This window comes from Lissotriton helveticus, chromosome 12 (genome assembly GCF_964261635.1).
Source record: "Lissotriton helveticus chromosome 12, aLisHel1.1, whole genome shotgun sequence".
Taxonomy (NCBI): domain Eukaryota; kingdom Metazoa; phylum Chordata; class Amphibia; order Caudata; family Salamandridae; genus Lissotriton; species Lissotriton helveticus.
This window is the reverse complement of record NC_136073.1, coordinates 706,577,766-706,590,713: the sequence shown is the minus strand read 5'-3', so window position 1 is coordinate 706,590,713 and position 12,948 is coordinate 706,577,766. Positions and strand designations below refer to the sequence as shown.

The 12,948-nt window shown below is 51.1% G+C and overlaps 1 long non-coding RNA gene across 1 annotated transcript in view; it reads right to left on the bottom strand.

Moving 5' to 3' along the window:
- Nucleotides 1-12,948, bottom strand: part of LOC144798696 (uncharacterized) — a 60,319-nt gene that overhangs the window by 13,964 nt on the left and 33,407 nt on the right. The window contains exon 2 of the long non-coding RNA XR_013603616.1: nt 1,308-1,430. This is a non-coding gene — a long non-coding RNA (uncharacterized LOC144798696). The remainder of the gene's footprint in view (nt 1-1,307; nt 1,431-12,948) is intronic.

Genomic DNA, 12,948 nt, shown 5'->3' with positions numbered 1-12,948 from the left:
TGTTCACTCCTGCAGGATTGCGCCCATCCTTTTTACCAGCGCCATTAGCCAGATCCATATTGCTGCCAGATATTAAATTGTCCAAGGCAACAGCGTCATACAGAGAAATCTGCTGAGCACCTGAACTCTCCTTCATGATGACCGGGGGAACCAACAACAGCTTCAACACTCAATGTTCCTAGGAGCTTGTTTGTTTGGGGATTCGGAACACCCTGGATCCCCGTTTTCCCACTCTTCCCACCTTTGCCTTGTGAGAAAATTTGCGGGATAGTGCATTTTGCGGGACTGACCATGCCCGTAGAGTTACCACGGGCACAGCTCTCGCCTTTATTTGTTTTACCATTGAGATTAGAGGCTTTCCCACGGCTCAGCGGCTCCGCGGTTTTTCCTACCGTTCCGGAGACAGTTCCAACAGCTGCCACTGTAGCAGCAGCAGTAGCACCATCAGCCAGGGCCTGGGCTTTCCCTCTAGCTCCTTTAGGCGGCATTATCGGTGTTCTGCGATATCCTGTTCTCGACTCTCCAGTAGTTTTGCCTGCAACAGTTGCTGCTTCTCGGCTCGGCGTCTACGCCCGGCCCCTTGTGGCTACAATATATCTAAATCGGATTTTGCCGAGATAACCTGAACATGCCAATAGTACCAGGACTGAGCTTCGCACACCTCGGTAAGTGCTCAGACCCACTTTCACCCTCTCATCCTCTCACTATCCACAGTACATCTTCTTCACGGGTGTAGGAGGACAGGAGCTACCAGCTCACAGGACTGAGCTGGGGGCCGCCATCTTGCCTCTGTCAAATGATATTCTATATGTAATATTCTGATATATAGTTCTGTTGATTTCTACATTCCCACCCACTGTAAAACTAAGACAGTGTTCTCATTATAAGAGCTGCTATATTTCTTGTAATTCCCATGATATCCCCAATTCCAACAAAATCCCTTCTATTTCCTTTGGGTAACTGATTAGACTTTTTCATGTCAGTAATATCTTGGTTTTTTTGTGCCCCATTGCGTCTCCCATGCACTACTTCTGCCAGGCTCTCTACTCACATCCATTGTGGCGACAAGTTAATCATCCTGTGCAAAATTTTTCAGATACTTTGAGAGAGCCATCTGTATAACCCTGTTAACCATTCAATCGCAACACTGCTAGTTTCCATACCGGCTGCAGACCATGATGGAACTATCTGGAATACCAAAGTTCTGACTGAAGGATCAGAAGTAATTCTGCTTTGCCCTGAAGGTTCTGAGGTTTTCCAAGACTGAATGAATGATCACCATCTGTCGGTGAGAACCTGTTACTTACCGAGTCCGTCAAGATGCTATCCAGAGTGTCAGCAGTCACCAACATGTTGCTCATTGTCACCTCCCTTTGAGTGATGGTAGTATACATAGAATGTACAATGGCTAGTTCCTGCATGAGTGTTAACTGGAAGAAAAAGTACATTTCATACATGTGATTAACAGAGTCAATCAGGAACTTATTCACAAACTGCAACATACTGCAAAATGCTTATCCCAAAACCTTTGTCTGAAGACCTCTGCCTCCACCTCTCTTATCTTTACTACGAGATCTTTGCCCTACACATACAACTATAATTTTGTACTACCCGTGGGAGGGATGGGAGTGAGTGGCTGGAAAACAGGTAATAGTTATTACTAAATGGGAGAGCTTTAGGTAAAGGTAGTTAGGGTATATATATTCATTAAAAACCAAAGGTTATAGGGAGGTTACAGTTAGGTTCAGATTTTCCACACTCAAAACCATAGAAATTCAGCAGTTATAGCTAGAGTTATCTCAAGTAACTATAACTTGTGCCTAAGGTAATTATAACTCAACCCCGCCATGAACTGTTATCTCATGAACAATTTGACAGCAAAAGTTGCACTGATATTATCAATAATATCAGAGAAGATGTCACGATTGAAGTAAAATGTGAGGTGCATGGTGACCTTGTGAGTTATAGTTGCCTTAGGGCACAAGGTATAGTTACTCCCCATTAGTAACAGTGCCAGACCATTGGGAACGGGGTCCCTAGGGCTTGAATCAGCCCGGGGAGGGGGTCTGCGTGCCTCCTCACCCTTCTTACCTTTATCTGTACCCCAGAAGATGGAGTCCAAGGCTGAAAACGGTAAGGGGCCTATGAGCTGCCCTCTCAATATTTTATAAAGCAGGTCCCCGGGAAATGGGGACATCAGGGTTGGCTCATCCTTGGGAAGTGGGCCACGTACACCTCTGACCTATATGCATATACAAAAATTCATGTGCCCTCAAGTAATACAACTGGTGCTATGTAAAGCGCTTTGATACCCGATTCGGGTCAAGTTCGCGCTATACAAAACTCTGTAAAAAAAACAAAAACATGGGACCTTACCCGCCCAGGGAATTAAAGAAAACAAGCACAGGAGACTGTACTTGTTTATTTTTTTTTTGATTTGGCCACAGATGCTCTGAGGCATCCGTCTGCACGATGAATTCTTTCTGGAAGTCAGGAGTGGCCAGCACGGAGCTGTGCACATCGCGCGCTTCAGTGTTTCGAATGCCTCCTGGCAAGCAGCCGTCCAGATCACCTTGCGGGGCTGCTTCTTGGACTTTAGCTCAGTCAAGGGGGCTACGATGGTACCATATCCCTTGACGAACCTGCGGTAGTATCCCGTGATGCCGAGGAAAGCTCGGACCTCAGTTTGGGTTTTGGGGGGCTCCCAGGCCATGATGGTCTCAATTTTGGCCTGGAGGGGTTGCACCTTACCCCCGCCCACCAGGTGTCCCAGGTACACGACAGATCCCTGTCCAATCTGGCACTTGCTAGCCTTGATGGTGAGGCCAGCGCGTTACAGAGCCTGCAGCACCTCCTGGAGATGCTGCAGATGGTCTTCCCAGGTGCTACTGTAGACAGCTATGTCATCCAGGTACGCCGCTGAGAAGGACTCCAGGCCAGACACCACCTGGTTCACCAACCGCTGGAAGGTGGCCGGAGCATTCTTGAGCCCGAAGGGCATCACTCTGAATTGGAAGTGGCCCTCGGGGGTGGAGAACGCTGTCTTCTCCTTCGCTCCATCGGCCATGGCAATCTGCCAGTACCCTGATGTCAAGTCGATGGTGCTGAGGTACTTAGCTGCTCCCAGCCGGTCAATCAGCTCATCCGCCCGTGGGATCGGGTGAGCATCTGTCTTGGGGACAAAGTTCATTCCCCGATAGTCCACACAGAACCGAAGTACTGGTGTGGTGCCCGGTAGGGCCGCTTTCGGCACCAACACAACCGGACTAGCCCACGGGCTGCTGGAGGGTTCGATCACCCCCAGCTCCAGCATTTGGGCCACCTCACCCTGGATGCTGTTCTTCACTTTCTCGGACAGCCGGTAAGACTTGGTTTTTACTGGCGGACTATCCCCTGTGTCCACATCATGGGTACACAGATGTGTAAATGAGGGAGAACAACGAGGCGTGCTGCGCCAATACCTGGTGGCAGTCCCTCTGTTGCTCTGGGGTCAAGGATGGGGAGAGGACAACTCCCTCCACTGAACCATCCTTCTCCTGGGCCGCCAGACGGTCAGGAAGAGGCTCACTCTCCTCCTCCTCGCTCCCATCCGTCACCATGAGGAGAGCATGCTCTGATCGCTCATGGTGATGCTTCAGGCGGTTGACGTGGAGCACCCGATGGGGCTGACGGGGGGTCTTCAAATCCACGGCGTAGGTGGTCTGGCCTCGACGCTCAACAATCTCGTACGGACCAGTCCACCGGTCCTGGAGGGCACTAAGCTCCCCAGGCTCCATGACCCACACCTTCTGTCCAGCGTCCAACTCCACCGTCCGAGTGTTGCGGTCATACCACTCCTTCATGACGGCTTGGCTAGCCTCCAAGTTGTCTGATGCTTCCTTCCACAGCTTGGCCATCTGGCTGCGGAATGCCAGCATGTAGCTGACAACATCACGGGGAAGCTTCTTCGAAGTCTTCTCCCACCCCTCCTTAACAAGGCTGAGGGGCCCCCGAACGGGATGGCCATAGAGCAGTTCGAAGGGGCTGAACCCGACTCCCTTCTGTGGTATCTCGCGGTATGAAAACAGCAGGCAAGGAGGGAGGAGGATGTCCCATTTCACCTCAATTCCTCTGGCAGGCTCCGGATCATACCCTTCAAGGTCTTGTTGAAGCACTCTACGAGCCCGTTAGTCTGGGGGTGGTAAGGAGTGGAGAACCGATAGGTCACTCTGCACTCCTTCCACATGGCCTGCATGTAGGCCAACATGAAGTTTGTGCCCCTGTCTGACACCACGACCTTGGGGAATCCCACTCTGGTAAATATCCCCATCAGGGCCCGCGCCACCACAGGTGCAGTGATGGTCCTCAGAGGAATAGCCTCTGGGTACCGAGTGGCATGGTCCACTAACACCAAGATGAACCGGTGTCCCGCAGAGGTCGGAGGGTCTATCGGCCCAACGATGTCGATACCGGCCCGCTCAAAAGGGGTCCCGACCACCGGGAGCGGTTCCAAAGGGGCCTTCATTTTGGTCCCCATCTTGCCACTTGCCTGGCAAGTCTTGCAGGTCTTGTAGTAGGTGTCAGAGACAACTCTCATCCTGGGCCAATTAAAATGTGGGACTAGCCTCGCAAAGGTCTTGTCCTGGCCCAGGTGTCCAGCTAAAGGAATCTCATGCGCCAATTCCAATAAGAAGGCCCGGTAGCATTGGGGGACCACTAAGGCCCTCGAGGATCCATGCACCGGAACCTTAGGCTCACTGTAAAGGAGGCCATTCTCCCAGTACACGTGAAAACTGCCGGTCTCCTGTTGAATCACTTGGGCTTCGGCCTGTCGCCGCATGCCTTCAAGCGTGGGGCACTCCTTGTGCGCCCAACAGAATTCCTCCCGGGTAGGCCCTCCTTCCACATGCCACTCGGCAAGGGTCGGCTAGTCCCCCACGGGAACAACATCCACCTCCACGGACTCCGGGGGTACCTCCACAGGCTCCCCATCTATCACACGGGGTGTGTTCTCCACTCCATTCTCCCCTTCAGGACCAGCATTGGGTTGGGCCATTGTCTCAGGCTCCAACCCGAGTTGAGTTTCTTGATGGGCAACCATGGACCGCGTGACCACACAAGTCCACTCTGGTGACCCCAGCATCTCAGTGTGGGCCTTAAACTCCACTTCCTTCCAGGCGGTATGTTCCAGGTCGTTTCCTAGCAGACAGTCCACAGGCAAGGCAGGGCTTATCGCAACTCTCAACGGGCCTTGAACTCCTCCCCACTCAAAGGGAACCTGAGCCACGGGATAGTAGCTCAGACTGCCGTCAGCCAACACAGCTGGATGGAACACATCAGGTAGTACTTGCTCAGGGGACACCAGCGGCCTCACTACGGTGGTCATGCTGGCACCTGTGTCCCTCAGAGCGTCCACCTCCTCCCCATTGACCTTCACCCTCTGCTGGTACTTAGCAGTATTCCATGGTAAGGGCGTCACTGGGACCATCTCTCTATCCCCAAGTGAAACCAGGGTCAGGCCTGTCTACTCCCCCTCCCTATCTAGGGGCAGCTCCATCCCAAGCGCTAAACTAGCCACCCCAGGACTCTTGCCACCTGTGGGGGCTGGTGGTCGTTTGTGACACTGGGCATCTCCCTTGTAGTGTCCAACATCCCCGCATTCATAGCACCGGACAACTTTTGGCTGCTGACTCTTGTCAAGGTAAGTGGGCTTTGGGGAACTGGACTGAGGTGGGGCACCTACTCCTCTCCCAAACTGTCTAGTTTGTGGGCCTCGTGAGAACTCCTTCTTTTTATCTCCCCCCTCTTTCTTCTGGGGGCCGCCCTGTCCGCCTTTTGGGCCATCTCCCCCGGGGGCCTTGTGTGACACCCGGGTGCTGACCCAAGTATCCGCCTCCTCCGCAAGCTCACGGGGATCAGTCAGCTTGCGGTCCACCAGATTTTGGCACAGCTCCGGAAAACATTTATCCAAGAGGTTCTCTCTCAAAAAAAGATTGTACAGGCCCTCATAATTATGCACCTCGCTGCCACGCACCCAACAATCCAGAGCCTTACGGGCATAGTCAAAGAAATCCACCCAATTCTCAGTGGACAGCTTATGGCTGCCACGGAACTTTTGGAGATACCTTTCAGGGTTGAGGCCGAACTTTTTAATGAGCGCCTCCTTCATGGGGGAATACCTGAACTGGTCTGCCTTATCCAAGTACAGGAGGGTGTCCCTGATGTTGGGAGGTATATAACAATACAGGCCACCTCCCCAGTGTTTCTCAGGCACCCCATGGGTGGTCAAGGCCACTTCATACGCCTCCAACCACCTAGCAATGTCATCCCCCTGTGTGTAGCTCGCGATCACCTCCTTGGGTAACCAAAATCTGGGCTCCTGTTGAACCCCTTGTACGCTGCCACCATTGGGACTTCCTGGTGCACCCAATTGCAATGCTCGCAGCTCCATTTCTTTAAGCTGGAGCTTGTGCGCCAACTTCCTTTCTTCCATAGCTATCTTTCTTTCCTCCAAAGCAAGCTTCTTATCTTCCCTTTCTCTTTCCCTCTCGTGCTCTAGTTTGGCAAGCTCCCACTTCAATCGCCTCTCCTCCCTCCTGTCCTCATACTCCTGGGATGACGCACTCCCCCCAGATACTCCCTGCCCCGGAACGTCTTCTTGGCAACACATTGTCGGACATATCAATGTTGAGCAGGCCTGGGTCTTCTGGAGTGCCCGCCTCCCCTTGAGTGACCTGTCCCTCCTGTTCCCCATCCCCTCTCTCCTCTGGGTGGACCCTTACCCATGCCCTCAAGGCGGTACGGAGTTCTTCCTTTGCGGCTCTCCACCCAACCGGCCCCCCATCCCCTGACAAAATTCCCTAAGCTGCACCACTGTGTACTCCTCCAGATCGGCTAGCTGGAACTCCATTTTGCCAGGTGGGGACCCAGATAAAATCAAGGAAATATATTAGGACGTGGGTACAATACTGGGTCAGCACAGGTCTCTACGCACTCTACAGGCTAGACAGTGGGGGGGTTAATTGAGAAAGGTTGTAGGCACGATAGGTGTCCAGTCTAATTGCAGCGCACTCTGTCCCACTGGAGGGTGCTGTATAGTCACAGGTCCTGGATCCCACCGCTCGCCACCAAATGTAGGAACTGAGGTCACCAGTTCCCCGGGGGTAGCCTGGCATGAGCAGCTAGGCACCTGAAAGCTCAGGTGTTAAGTGACTACACAGCACACGCATCCACTGAGACAATAAGTGCAGGCAAGGACATAGACTACACCAGTTACCTTTGATTCAAATTTTTAAGCTTTTATATAAGATTAGAATCAGGGCAATCAAAAATTCACAGTAGCAATAACTTATTAGTTTCCCTTAAAAGCACATGTGTCTCATCACTCAGCAATAAATACTTAAATGAATAAATATTAAATATTAGATAACCGTGGGCTTGGCAACAACCTTGTTCCTAATCAGCACCTGCAAGGCAACCTTTATAAAGACATTCAAATAACATTGCATCAAGCATCAATAACCATTTCTTCATGTAAGCAACCATCTCATTTAGTGACTAAAAGCATCCAGGAAATTTTGCCTTAGACAAGAGTAAACCGTCCATTAAGTAGGAGTAAAACATTTCATTCTGTATTAATGGACATCACAGTGAAGATTGGGCATCAGCTCATTAGGTGAGAGAACTGGGCATTCATTAAGGCACAGATACCCCTGTATTCAGCAAAAGCACTTCCTTATACCACCATTACCCAAGCATCAGGGCCTACACCAGCTGGCATTCGTCTGGACCCCAGGCAGGGGTTAACCAATGTCTTGGCCCAGTTCAGAGACCTGGCAGTCTCGCAAGAACTTCTCCACCACCCAGAGTCATCTAAGGCCAACAGGGCCCAACCACGATGTTCCCCGGGGGAGGGGCGAATTCCGCCCTCCTCCCCTGGGGGTGACATTCTATCTTAGGCCCTCCGGGGCCCTTGCGGTGGGTCAACTGGTGTAGGAGGGCTCGGGCTCCTTCGGGAGCTCTCCGGTGGTCTGGCACTGTGAGGGGCAGTCGCGAGGTGCAGCCGGGCTTCACGAGGCCCCGCGGGTGCAGCAAGCAGGAGAGGATCTCTTGCTCTCGTCGAGCGCTGCTGCGGGATCTGCCCCGGGTCCCAGACCTACCGAGTCTCACTGGGCCCAGGACCAATCGTAGGAGACAGGGAGGAGGCGCGCCCGCAGATGCCGGTTGCAGAGCAGCCTGCGGGGGCGTGTAGGCCTCACGCTCGACAGCAGGAAGTGATGGAGGGGGCGCAGCTGGTGACGCGGCAGGCGTCCCCTCACCATGTGACAGGGGAGGCAATGGCTTCGGGCCCGGAGCGGCCTTGTGGAATGTGGCGGCGGCCCTCTCCTGGTCCCGGGGGCCACTGAGGGGGTGATGAAGGCAGCACCGGCCCAGGGAGTGCCAGGCTGGGACGGTGAGTTCCGCAGCGCTGAGGGGGCAGTCTCAACTCTAGCGCTTCGTGACAGAAAGGGGCTCTGGCCTCACAGTGCTTCGTGAAATAAAGGGGCTCTGGACTCACAGCGCTTCGTGAAAGACAGGGGCTCTGGCCTCACAGCGCTTCCCAGTGGGGGCACAGTTGACGAGCGCTGGATAGATAATACATGCAAAATAGCCGTTGCAGCTATCAGGCAGGTCAGCATTCTAGCGCTGAGGGGGGGGAAGAGCGCTTCTCAGGTGGCCCAAGTCACTTCAGGTTTAGGCTCGCAGTTCAGTCAGGGGGGGTTGGCGCAGAGAGGGGAGAGCGCTTGGCAGGCAGATCAGTACCTGGTTGATCCCCAAGATTCCTGATTAGCGCGGGAAAGCTTCTTCTTGGCGCGTGTTGGTTCTGACGCCCTTTGTTTGTAGTTCCTTGGTTTCTTGAGGGGGGGTAGAGTTGAAGGCTTTACAGCAGGTCACTTCAGGTGGTCCCTGGGTTCCCCTCCCGCCGGGCCAGATCAGTGGGCTAGGTCAGGGTTCCTCACTCTACTTGGAAGGCAGCACCTAAGCCCTGTCACTCCCAGTGCTAAATCTCCTGCGTGGGTCCCCCAGGTCAGTGATGCCCCAACTCTCTACTCTGCTCTGACTGGAAAGTTACCCTCCCTTTCCTTATATAGCGACAGTTGGCAGTTGGCAGTGGCAGTTGGTGTCACCTCCCCTGTTCTAGAAGGTTCCAGGAGCTTCCCTCATTCTAGCTATGGGCAGGCTGGAAGGCTGGCATTGGTACATTGTTTAGGGTTCCAGTAAGCTCCTGGCTACTAGAGTGCACCTAAAAAGACCACGCTGCCGTAGCAGGGGTCAGTGGCAGCCATCTTAGGGGAAGAGAGCACCTGCACCTTAACATTGGGAAACAATGGGAAGGTGCCCAGAGACCTATGGCCAACAAAAAGTAGGTGGGAAAAATGAGGCCAAGGCGAAAAAAAATAGGGAAGACCACCCTAAGCCTGACAGGTCTAACATTAACCTTGAATCGTACCAACAAAAATCTATACCTTTCATTAGACAGGAGTGAAAGGAAAGCTCCATACCCTGAACAGTTTTTAAAAATAAATGCCCCTATACAATGGGTTTCACAAGCTCTATGTGTTCATGTTGTAATAAGGGACTTTTGAGAAACAAGTCTCTCCCTCTTTTGAGTTCCAGGGGGTACGGGGACTAATAACTGCAGTATATGTTCACCCAACCCATGCTGGTAAAAGCTGCCTTCATATAAGCAATCCAAGGGATTTGATGCATGTTGTCAAGGGTCAGACAATCAGACAAAATCAGTCTATTTATTTTGCATCCCTCTACAGTCTATATCTTGATCCAGCACAGCAAGGGTCTGAGAGCAACAAGGTCACCAATGTATCTAAAACAAAGTTCCTGACGAACAAAAAAAGCTGGGGTACTTTGTTGACCCGCAGAATACACCTTAAAATGTATTTTCTGTGAGTTCAATTTTATCGACGTCATGTAACCCCATACATCACTGTCATATAGCTCCTTGGAGAAGCACTTGGACTTAAAATACTTAACTAGAGGGTCCAGTCACCATGAGGCCAACCTCTGTGCAACGCTAGCTACAGTCCCCGTGGTCTTGACCAAATCACAAGTCTTACCCTCAACTAGGGGTTTGAAACTCATATTAGCATCAAATAGCACCAGCAGGTAAGAGAAAGCTGGGACCTTACCCAGGGTATGACTCCCCACCTTGAAGGTTTTGAAACTGGTGGAAATTCAGCGATGTGAAGAACTCTCTCCGCAAGTTGGGCTTTCAATATGATATGCTCTACCCTGCCTGTCTATGAGTTGAGGTCAATGGGAGGCCTCGCTCCTTGACAACCCAGCAGAGGCAAACGACTTTTGCAAACACTTTGCTTTCAAGTCCTCCTCTTCTAGACAGAACACGCTACAAAGTACTGGATCACCGACTCCTGCTCCTTAGTCCCCTTAGAGCTGACATGGCCTGCAGTATTTGGATTCTCCCTCAAAATAGGGACTACTTCTGCATAACACATGTGGACTGCCCCAGACAGTGTGCTTTGCTCATCATTTCCTTTCATATTACTTTTTCCATACAAATGCTGTTTATATGTGGTTGATTCTTCCTTTCTGCTTCAGCCATTCCTCTAGGAACGGGCCACACCAAGCAAACACGTCAACTCTCCCCCATGGAGAACACTGCAGTAGCCTCATTGGGATTGTTTAGTTCTTTGTTTCTCCTTTTCGGGGCTTTATTGGATGTTTTCCTATATAGTGGGGGTGGGGGGGGGGATAGGTGTGGGCCCTTTCTGCTTTCTCTTCAGTTTTGTATTTGTTTGTTACCCTTTGCACAACAGGTACACTATATGCCAGCGTATGACATGGCGCTGTTCTTTTAACACCTGTTTACTCTATGCCATCTCAGAAAGGGCCTGTAGAGGTGATAGACATTACTTCCCTTACATGAAAGATATGTGGCATCAGTAATCCACGTAAAGGCAAACAAGTCCTCTCATATCTGTCGCGACATAGCCTTCCTTCAGGAAACACTTCTCCTACTTAATGGCGCCCAATCATATGCGACTACTTGGGGCCCCCACCCTGCTATTTCTCCTCTCATGGCTCCTATTCCTTTGGATTCTGCCCCCTCATGCATAAAAGCAGCCCCTATTCCCTCCATAAATGTCACTCGGACCCAAATGGATGCTATTTAATCCTACAAGGCAGCTTCACTGACAAACGAGTACTATTAGTCAACATATACGCCCCGAACACTGAGTATCCACAATTCTTTCAGGAGTTTTATGCCCATATGGGACATGCAGATGCCAACTTTGCTCTTCTGAGTGGGGATTTCAACATGGTACATACTCTAGCATTGACTCTAGTACCCAGCTGAATGGTTATCCCCAATCATGGGAAGCACTCCACCTTATATTGCAGACGCTTATGCTCTACAGGATATCTGATGTGCTTAACAGCCATCCACACCTGGTTATACCTTTTACTCTGCCCCACATGATATTTTGACATGGCTAAATTATTGGTTCTTGTCTGCTAATGTTTCACTCTGGACTACAAAGGTAAAACTTCTGCCGCAAACTCTATCAGATCATAGCCTGTTCTCTTAACCCTACAGGTCCCCTATGGATGTAGGTCAGAGCGCACCTTGAGTATCCATCACTAGGCTATACATGATCCTGTGTTCTGTAGCGAACTCCTTCATTCCATCGTCCACTACTTCGCAATGAACTCGGGTACGGTCTCCACACAGGCAACCCTTTGGAAGGCCTTTAAAGCATATATCCATGGGGTGTGCATATCCAAGCATCTGAGTATCCTATGAGATATCCACTCCCAACCGCAATGCTTTTAAACCTCCAAGGTATAGACTTAAGTGCCTCCTAAGGTGGCGGCCTCCAACTCCATTGACGTTTAGTATTGTTGACTGAATTTCGCGATCTGGCTGATAGGGAAATCGCATATCTAGGGAAACACACTAGGGCTCCGTGCTATGGTGAGGGGGCGCACCCGACCGCACTCTTGTGCGGATAATCCACCCAAATCACCTAGGTAGTTATGTCGATGAATTGCGCGCCGTCTCTGAGTTCTCTGTTTTTGCTGGCGAAGATGTTCTGGCAGAGTCCCATTGCTATTATGAACTACTTTGTACATCCTGCACTCCTGACAATGCACCAGAGATCCCATCATACTTGGTGGAGATCGCCATAGGTCTGGCCCACTGATGGCCAATGACAATTTTTTAGCAAGATGATATTTTGCGAGGAGGTCACCCAGGTGATCGACTCTTTAGACAGGTCCAATGGCCCTGGCCTTGATGGCCTTATGAGAGCTTTCCATAAAGCTTTCAAACAACATGTCACCCACATCTCTTTGCAGTGGTCAACAGAATCTCCTGCCAAACACCTGCTTTAGTTACCCTATTGGATGCCGAAAAGACGTTTGACCCCTTGGAGTGGCCCTTCTTGAAAGAAGCTCTGATCAAACTGGGAATCCCTACCGCGCTCATCTCCTTGGTCATGCTCTTATATCCTAATCCTGTGGCACGCATGGGAGTCAATGGTTCCCTTAATGACCCTTTGATCTGCCACCTTCTGGAGCGCCACATACATGAGGCTCCCGCGCTTCATTTTCTAAAATATTTTCGTCCGGAGTCACGCTGGGTGTGAAAATACAGCCCCCAAAAAAATGCTCTTTTGGCCCTGCGGGACCCTCTGATCAGGCCTATGTGGTCAGGGTGCTTTTTCCCTGCCACCTTTTCTTCTTTTTTAATCGGTTTTCTTTCTCCTCATACCAAGTGACAAGGTGGCTGTCAACACTTCCTGGTTACAAGTGTTGGCAGCCAATCAGAGGCAAGCTCCACTGTGGCACTTACTGGATGTACTGAGTGGGCTAGTTGGACCCCACACTGAAAAAAACATAGGTTTCAGGACGTTATAGTTAGTTGGAGATTCCACTCGTACAAAACCA